Source organism: Rattus rattus, chromosome 9 (genome assembly GCF_011064425.1).
Source record: "Rattus rattus isolate New Zealand chromosome 9, Rrattus_CSIRO_v1, whole genome shotgun sequence".
In the NCBI taxonomy this organism is placed as follows: Eukaryota; Metazoa; Chordata; class Mammalia; order Rodentia; family Muridae; genus Rattus; species Rattus rattus.
In genome coordinates this window covers 8,495,688-8,505,207 of record NC_046162.1, presented here as the reverse complement: position 1 = coordinate 8,505,207, position 9,520 = coordinate 8,495,688, and the positions used below count along the sequence as shown (strand labels likewise).

Here is a 9,520-nt window from a genome sequence, read left to right as displayed (position 1 = left end):
GGAGCACCACACTCCTCAGCTGTGCTCTGTGAGGGAGGAGCACCACACTCCTCAGCTGTGCTCTGTGAGGGAGGAGCACCACACTCCTCAGGGAGGAGCACTGTGCTCTGTGAGGGAGGAGCACCACACTCCTCACCTGTGCTCTGTGAGGGAGGAGCACCACACCCTTCACCTGTGCTCTGTGAGGGAGGAGCACCACACCCTTCACCTGTGCTCTGTGAGGGAGGAGCACCACACCCTCCATCTGTTGAAGGAAACTTGTTGGTTCCCCAGAGTGAACTTTGGTGGAATTCTGTTTCAATTGGACCTTAGGGGGACCTAGGAAGGAATTTTAGCACAAAGTGTGCATGCACATCGCCAGAGCCTGATAACAAAAACATTAAACTATATCTTAAAACAATCCAGAACAAAACTTTCCGAGTCAACCATGGTTGTTGTCAGCCCTCTGGGTACTAAGTAGTTTCTTCAGTGACCAGTTGTGATGTCATGAAGTATCTTTTATAGAACTGTCCCGGCTGGTTGTCAGGAGGCCATGACAGAGACAAATGTGATGGTGTAAACCTGCAGTCTCTGAGTCAGGAGAATCAAGAACTTGAGGCCTGGATAACTTACTGAGACCCTGTTTCTAAGTTAAATAAAAAGGTGGCTGTGATTCCATGGTAGAGTGCTAGCACCCAAGGCCCCGCAATCCTCTCTGCCCCCAGGAATGGAGGGAAATAAGTTCTGTGTGTCACTCCGATTTTCCAGTGGAGGAGACCACGAATGGTGAGTAAAATAGACAGGTCCAGGCTCTTCCCTACGGGGCAGGGTCGAGTGCATGATTGCGGTTTGCTTCACGCTGCCCTGAGGTGACAGTTGCAGCTTGCACCTGCACGGTCTCTGGAACTGTTGACAAACAGTTCTTCCTTTGATCTTAGGAGACTGCTGGTCTCTGTCCCAGAGCCTAGGCACTTTCTTTTGCTTGAGGAAGCCTGTTAAAGCCTTTGCTGCCACTGTTTATTCCAAAATAGGGAGGTTTGTGAGAAGTACTTAATTTCTTCTTACCAGAGAGTCACAGACTTGCCACGGAAATGATCTTCTCCCTGGTGGCCATTTTCCATGTTAGGGTCCAGTTCAAACCCTACCTCCCCTCCCCCCAGCATCACTCACCTTCTTCCCTTCCCTTCCCACATCTGAAGAAGACCTGTGTGTGATTCTTCGCAAAGGTATCAGCTTTCAGGGCAACCGCTGACATGAAATCCTTGTAAAAGCTCTAGAAATCCAAACGTGGCTTTCTATGTTCATGAACACAAATGGATTAAACCAACAGATTGTCTGTGTCATTCGCACACATGACCAGCTTTACTTATGAAAGTGTAAACTGAATCCAGGCTTTGGGTCACTAGCTTCCAATCTGATAGCACACAGCACACCTGTTTCACACCTCCACGATACCCTTCTCTCACACACTAGTCACACTTGGAGACTGCTCAGTTGGTAATGTGCTTGCTCTGACAGGGGCCTGAGTTTGGATCCCAGCACAGGGAAGAGGCTGCATGGGGAGATGCGCTTCATGGCAGTTACCCCTGCATTGGTGTGTGTTGGGGCTAGGGGGACAGATAAGTCCCTGGAGACTGCTGGCAAGAGAGTGGAGCACAACCAGGGAGCTCCCATAAAGTGGAGAGTAGAGGAGGCCGCCCAAAATTGACCCTTAGCCTCTACTACATGCAATGTGTGCACACACATAGATATGTACAGACACAGACACGAGAGGGGTTTTAAAACAGAAAACACCGCATAAGGGAATCTGTGCTCTTATATTCTCTCCCCTCTTCTTGTTCTGTGCGCGTGTGTGCGTGCGTGAGTGCGTGTGTGTGTGTTGGTGATGAAGCCTCAGGGTTTTGTGAATGCAACTGCCAAAACTAGATTTGTTTTTGTTGTTGCAGTATTGTTTTTGAAATAGGGTCTTATATGTAGCCAGGTTGACTCTGAACTCCCATCCTCCTGCCTCAGCCTCCTCAAATGCTGGTTTTACAGGCAAGTACTACTAAGCCTGGCTTGGAAACACTTTTTTAATGGGAGACTTGGCCTTTGGTAGCTCTTGGAAAGGAAATGAATAGCAGAAACAGCATAAAATACAACCAAAGGGGTGGACGTCCTGCCTGCTGGATGGCCACCATGCTCTGACCGTCTGCACTCTGCTGCTGGCATCTGCCTGTGTTCTAAGAATCCATCTTTGCAGCCTTCCTCTCTCCCCTCCCTTTCCCTGCTTCTTTCTTTTGTGGGTGTGATTCCATTAAAAATAAGACTTTGCATATTAACACCATCATCTTACAGAAAATGCAAACAGTGTGCAGCATATGAGTGGAAACAGTCCTTCCGACAGCTTCCCCACTATTCTGTTCCGAAAAGCCATCGCTGAACTCCTCATCGCCTTCTGTTGCCTGGTGATGCGGAATACTAGAAATGCCTTGGGAGTCAGATCCGCATTTTAATGTCACAAACATGGATATCCGTGTGCGTGTGTGTGTGTGTGTGTGTGTGTGTGTGTGTGTGTGTGTGTGACACGCATAGGAAAGCCAGAATTGACATGGGTGTCTCCTTAATAGCTATTTTAAAATTCTATCTATCTATCTATCTATCTATCTATCTATCTATCTATCTATCTATCTATCTATATATTTTGAGACAGGTTTTCTCTGTGCAGCCTTGACTGTCCTGGAATTCAGTTTGTAGACCAGGCTGGCCTTAACTCAGGGATCCGCTTGCCTCTGCCTCCTGAATGCTGGGGCCACCACTACCAGTCTTACATCCTATTGTTTGAGACAAGCTCCTTAATTCAACTAGACGGATAGGTGAAGGAGCTTCTTGTCCCTTCCCCATCTTTAGGATTACAGACCTGCATTACCATGCCCCTCCGGGCTCCCACCCCCGAAATGTCGGTGCTGGGAGTCTGAACTCAGGTCTTCACGTTTGACCAGCAAGAACTTTTCTGGCTGAGCCACATTCCCAGCTCCTCTAGTCACTTCTTTGCCAAGGAGGGCTATCTTCCATGTTGTATAGCACATTCTCTTCCTGGGTCGGCAATACGGCTTTGTGATATGACTCTGAGCAGGGCTGCCATTCTTAGAATGTGGCCTGGGAACTTGAAACACGTCTTCCTAAATCTTGTCAGAAACACAAATGACAAGGCCCTATCCCAGAGGATATGGGGTGTAGTAGCTGTGTTTTAACCACTGCATAGTCACACTTGTGAGACTCACTACTGTCCAGTCAGGAATCTGAACCATCCCCAGCCTGCAACTCTCTTCTTCCCTTCTCCCTTACAGTTAGGAGAGTCTGCTCTGGTTTGATTGGTCCCTTACTCCATCTGGGGCTTTCGTCAGTCTCAGGTTTCCACAAAGGAGTTAAAGGTGTATGCCCAATTCCACAAGACGCTGGTCCTGGAGTTGGAGTCAGACAGTGACCTCTTCAAAGGCACTTTGAGCACCATCTGGTACATCCTTTTGAGAATGCAAACCAAACTTCTATGATGTAATGTGGCTGGCATGCCATCTGGCTGCATTCTCACCAACGCTGCCTCTGGGCCACGTGACCCGTTTTAGCTAGGGGCGAAAGGAAGCTCCGTGCCAGAGGCTTACGTTTTCAAATCAGAATCGTTCCAAGTCAGGGTAGGGCTTCCCCTCTCTCGAAGGCGATGCCCACTTCTGCGGATTTCCTTTTAAAAACTGCAAACGAGGACTCTAGCTGACTCTGGGTGTGGAGTCGGTGTGGAACAACAGCGGTTCTTTCTTTAGGGTGGATAACGTTGGATTTTAGTGATCAGAAAAACGTGAAGTGCCTGAAACCAGCCAGGTGCCATTCAGCTAAGAAGCTCCAACCGCAAGATGTGCAGGTGACCCTTCCAGACTGCGACCTCTGCTCACCAGGCGAACTTCGAAAACTTCTTCCAGAGGTGAACATGACCCGACAGGGGGCGCTAAAGGATCGAGGTTGGACCACCCATGGTCACCTTGCGGGAGGGAGGAGTGGAAAAGGCGTTAGTTTGAAACCAAGCAGAAAGAAAACAGTTTGCCCAGCCAGTTGTACTGGGAAAGAGTTGTAATTTAAAGCTTAACTCAAAGTGTGGGATCTTTCATGGTCACTCTTGAAAAAGAGTCTCACATAAAAAGTCTCTTAAAATCACAGAAAGAAAGCAGCTGTAGGCACGGACGGGGTTCGAACCCGTGATCTTCGGTTTACGAGACCGACGCCTTACCACTTGGCCACCGCGCCTGCGTTAAGGAGTTGGCCGCATAAACTTCTATGCTGGCGCTACTCCCGTGACGGGCGCGAGTACACGTACAAGTCTAGCGCAGCCGCCCCGCCCCTCGCAGCCGGAACGCTTGGCTCGGGCGCGCGCCCGCTCCTGCGGACTCCCGGGCTCTGGGCCGCTCGGAGTTTCCGCAGACAGGCGCGGAGGCCGGTCGGCACAACCGTAGCTGGGCTTGCCTGCCGTCTCTGTGTCCGTGGTTCGAATTCCAGTATCGTCTTTGGATTAGTTCACTTGTGCCTTAGTTCTCTTAGCCTCCGTTTCCCCTTCGGAGGAGTGTTATTTCTCCCTCCCCTCAGGAAACAGAAGTATGGTTGGTGGCCAGTTGTCATCATTAGTGCGGCCTCAGATGCCAGGCTTGGTGTTGTGAATCAGTGCGTTGATTTTGGAAAATAAAAAGTCCCAACTAACTCTTAGACTGCTTCTATCTGGCATAGGGACTATCTTGGATATCAGTATCAATATCAGAAACATTTGCTAGAAATGAGATTTGTGCTGGGGCTGCTCGGTTTGGGTTTACATCACTGTCAAAGGACTCAGATGCCCGGATCTGAGCTGCAGAGGTTTGGAACGCTAATCTATACGTTCCTGTTCATGGATTTAAAAGGTCTTTATTTTTCTGTAAGTGCACTGCACTTTGCCTTATTCGGTGTCTTGTAATAGATGAGACAGTATAATCACCGCAATTATTGCTAGCCTATGGTTTGGAAAATACTAATGTCTACTGCTCATTTGCATAATGCACATTACTACTGAATGAGTTGTGCGTGATAAACAAGTACCATAATCACATCGTTGTGAATGGATGGGTTTTCTACTCTGCTTTATTAAAAGCGCCTTTTCCCACCGCGTGGATTGATTGAATCTGTGACTTGGAGTTAGCCATTGGGAGGCCTGCCTGCCCTCTCTCTCTCTCTCTCTCTCTCTCTCTCTCTCTCTCTCTCTCTCTCTCTCTCTCTCTCTCAGTCTCTATCTCTCTTAGATCTCTCCACAGGGATCTATATGTGTCTCAGCCCAGTATTATGCAGTTAGATAGTAGGGCCATGTATCCACAGCCCAGCCTGTGTAGCAGAGGCAAGTTCCTCTCAGTCCTTTGAGAAGTTGAGGCAGGAGGAATGCCTGAGTTGAAATTCAGTCTAAGATACATAGTGAGCTCCAGGCCTGGGCTACAAAATTGAGACCTTGTCACAAGAAACAAACATTGAGATCAAGTTTATCACATAGCTCGGAGGAAAGCATTTGGGCAAGGGCATAGCTTCCTATGGCATGGGAAAATACCCGGCATTTAAAATGTAAATTAAATCTTTAAAATATCCATCGGCCTGTAAAGCCAGCACCAGAGAAGCGGACCCCTGTATAAGTGGCAAGTCCGTATGACCTTATGGTTTAGAGAACAGCCACAGCTAACAGTACAAGGGCCTCTCAACCTGCAGGCTTTCCTCTCTTTTTGTCTTGTTTTGTCTATGTGGTTGAGTTGCTGAAGTCTGAGCAATTTCTAAGCTTCTACATTTCCTTTGTGTTAAAGAGGCATCTCCCCCCTTCCCCATCGATTTTAGAGAAACTATACATGATTTTCTGTTTTCTCCCTGTACTTCTGTCCTAGTGCCTATATCTAAAGTAGGTTTTTGTTTGTTTTGTTTTTTCTTTTTTGTTTTGTTTGTTTGTTTTTACTTATGGGGCTGGAGAGTTGGCTCAGTGGTCACAGTTGCTTGGTGGGTCTTAATCCCGTCACTCATGTTGGACCCCTCTAATCACCTAAATCCAGCTCCAAGGAGTCCAAAGTCTCTTTTGACCTCTGTGCTCTCTAGGTATAGACATGTGTGTGTGTGTGTGCGCACGGCGTATGCTGTGGCACACACACACACACACACACACACACACACAAATTCTGGAAACATGTTACTTTATTTTACAGTGTTGGAAGTGGAAGCGTGGTTAAGGCTATTCTAGACAAAAGCTCTTGGAGGAGCTGCACCCCAGTTCGATGAGGCACAAAATACTCTCCAGCAGGTGCCAGGAGTTTCCCTTCTCCTGTGGTATATTTGGTGAACATGGGTGCTACGTGTAGGTGGTAGAGGCACCAAGGGAGCTGTCTACCATGGGAGACCTACCATGGCTAGGTTTATGGCTACTATGGTAATAATGTCTCTGAGGAGGACACATTCTTCAGTTGGCTCCTTCAGTTGGGCTCCCTGAACCTCCATCTTTAGCCCCCATGAACTAGGATGGGCACCAAGGGTCTGGCAAAGGCCGTGGGGATGCGCTCACCTGTGATTTTTCCACAGTGACTGGGCTAAACCTTTGCTTGATACAGTGCAGGCCTCCCTTAAACCTTGCTAAAGGCCCACAGCGAGTGTGGCAGATTCTGGGTTCTGCATTGATACCCTCCTAAGAGATACTCTTGCTGCCGGCTCTGCACCTTGCTTGGAGAGCCCCTCCAAGTGCCTTGCAGGATTCCTGAAGAAATCTGTTTACTTGCATGTGGAGTGGGAAAACCCGCAGGCCTCCGAGTTTAGGCCACTTGATGGCAACGGGCTTTTCCCCAATACCCTAAGTACTTTACGTCATTTCGTGCTGCTCATGGACTCTCTGCCCCACTCTTGGGGGAGGAAGTGGGTCAGCATTGAGAATGATGGACAGCTTCGATTCCAGACCCAGATGGGTGTTTTACTTAGGCTAGGCATCTCAAAGACCTGGCATGAAACGTACTTGTGAGTTGTCTGGTTTAGGGAGTCAGGAGGATAGGGATCACATGATGTTTGCTGCTTTATAGTTAGTTCCACCGGGTAAGGCCTCCCAAGCACTTGACAGCTTCCACATTCTGCCTTCACTATTAGCCAGCCCAGTGGTCAGGTGGTAGCATATTGTATTGTTTTGATTTTTATTATCCTGATGATCAGTGAAATTAAGTTAAATGCTCTTTCCTGTATTTGTTAGCCATGTGTCCTATCTTCTTTCATGAAATTTTGACTCAAAACTTTTGCCCGTATTCATGACTTATTATCATATTGAATCATACATGTTCTTTGTATATTGTGGGTGCAGGTTTTGTAAGGTTATGTTTTGGGAAAATTTTCCAGATCTTGCATTGTGTGTGTGTGTGTGTGTGTGTGTGAGAGAGAGAGAGAGAGAGAGAGAGAGAGAGAGAGAGAGAGAGATGTGTGTGTGTGCGTGATGTGTGTGTGTGCATATGTGTGCATGCATGTGTATGTGCATGTATGTGTGTGCATGTGTGTGCATGTGCATGCATGCACGTGTGCTAGGATCCACACTTGGCCTTAGGCTTGCCCAGCAAGCAATTTACATCCCGAGGACTCTCTGTCTGCTGCTGTCTCATTGCTTAGCAGTGCCTTTTGAAGAATGGAAGGTTAAAATCTTGAGGAAGTCTACTTGATAGTCGCTCTTCATCAGTGCTTCATTCTTTTTGTGTCCTTATGCAGAAACCCCTGGACTGGGCTGTGCAGCTCAGTGGAAGGGTGCAGCAGAAGCTGCATGAGATCTTGAATCCAACTACAACTCTAAACCTACCAGATAGGAAAAAAGAAAAACATTGTACACTAAGTTTGTAAACTTAGTGTAAAATTCTTCCTGTATTTTCCTATTATCCTGTATTTTGTTATCATGTTAGCTTTATCTTTAGGTTTATGATATGTGTGTGTTTGTGTGCAGAGCATGTATGAAAGTGAGAGGTAAATATCAGACATCTCTCCAACTGCTTCTCCACTTTGTACATGAAGATGTGGTTTTACTTATTGTGTGTATGTGCCATGTGTGTGCATCTGTACCACAGCATGTGTGGAGAAGTCAGAGGACACATTTGTGGAGCTGGTTCTCTCCTTCTGCCTTTATGTGGGTTGGGGGAACTGTACTCTTGTCATTGGGCTCATGCAGCAAGCCCTGTTACATGCTGTGACATCTTAATGGCCTGTCTAACCTCTTTTCTTCCTTTCTTTTTTTCAAGTAAGGTTTCCTTGAACCTGGAATGAGGATTTTTGCTGTCTGGTGCTGTCTGCCTTTCTCTACCCTCAGTGCTGGAGCCACAGATGTGCATAGCCATGGCTGACTTTTGGAGATTTATTTTTACGTACGTGTATGTGTCCATGAGTGTGTGCCACACATTCAGGCCAGAAGGATGTTAGGACACCTGGAGTGACAGCTTTGGCCACCTGATGTTGGAGCTGGATACCAAACTCTGGTTTTCTGCAAGAGCAACATGCACTCTTAACTGCAGAGACATTTCTGCAGCCTCCATGTCTGACTTTTGCCTGGAACACTGCACTCAAGACTTCCAGCTTGGCCAGCCCCTCAGCTCTTCTGACCTAGAGTGGGTTAACTTTGAGTTGTGCTCTTTAACCTTTGGCTGAGGTCACGTGTTGCTCATTATTGTGTGTGCTGAGGTCCAGCTTGGTCTTCTTTGTCCTTACATGCAAGTTTAGTTGCATTCCCATTTTATAGAATGACCATGCCCCTCCATGCCAAAAGCCTTGTTACGGTTGTATCATGGGGTGCAGAGCCTTCTCCAAAGGCTTCTGTGTTATGATCCCCAACTACCAGCAGGGCTTTGGGGGAACTGGCGGGATAGGGCTTTGACCTGATCACTAGGTTAACCTCCTGACAGAACCATAGCTGGGCAGCATTTCCAGGAGGTGACAGAAGCTTCAGCTGACCAAGGTGGAGAAGTGGCCAGAGGCCTTTGAAGGGCAAACCCTGTGCTTAGAACACTGCTTCCCAGGGAACAGCGGTGTGGCCTCAGCCTTCCCCTGGGCCTCACACCCACTCAGAGCAAGGGGCTGTGGACAGAAGCCTCTGAAGCTAGGAGCCAAAAAGAATCTGCCGTCGGTTAGCTTCCTCAGGTCAGGAATTACTCCCAGGAAAAGGAACCACTTCGATGTATCTGGGTGTCTATTTTGCAGTTTTGTGTGGCCTTCTCAGGCTGTTCCCACCCAGCTTGTTCTGTCTTCAAATGAGGACAGAACTTGTTAGGGCCCTCCGACTTTGCTCTTTTTAATGGCTGTTGCCTCTTGCCTTCCCATATAACTTTTAGATTCAGCTCATGAAGGTCTACAAAAATGCTAGCTGGGGTTTTGTCTGGAGTTTTGTTGGATCCATGGTTGAACTGGGAAAGGTCAATGGGTTAACATGATGTCCCTCCAGCACACCCCCATTCTGCACAAAAAGCTCAGCATGTTTATTGTATAGAATTGAACAGAGGTGGGTTATTGCAAACAG

General features: G+C 47.6%; 1 non-coding gene across 1 annotated transcript; it reads right to left on the bottom strand.

Moving 5' to 3' along the window:
• Window positions 1-4,182: 4,182 nt before the first annotated feature.
• Trnat-cgu lies at window positions 4,183-4,254 on the bottom strand. The gene has a single exon. It is a non-coding gene; the product is annotated as a tRNA-Thr (tRNA).
• Between the last annotated feature and the right edge of the window lie 5,266 nt (window positions 4,255-9,520).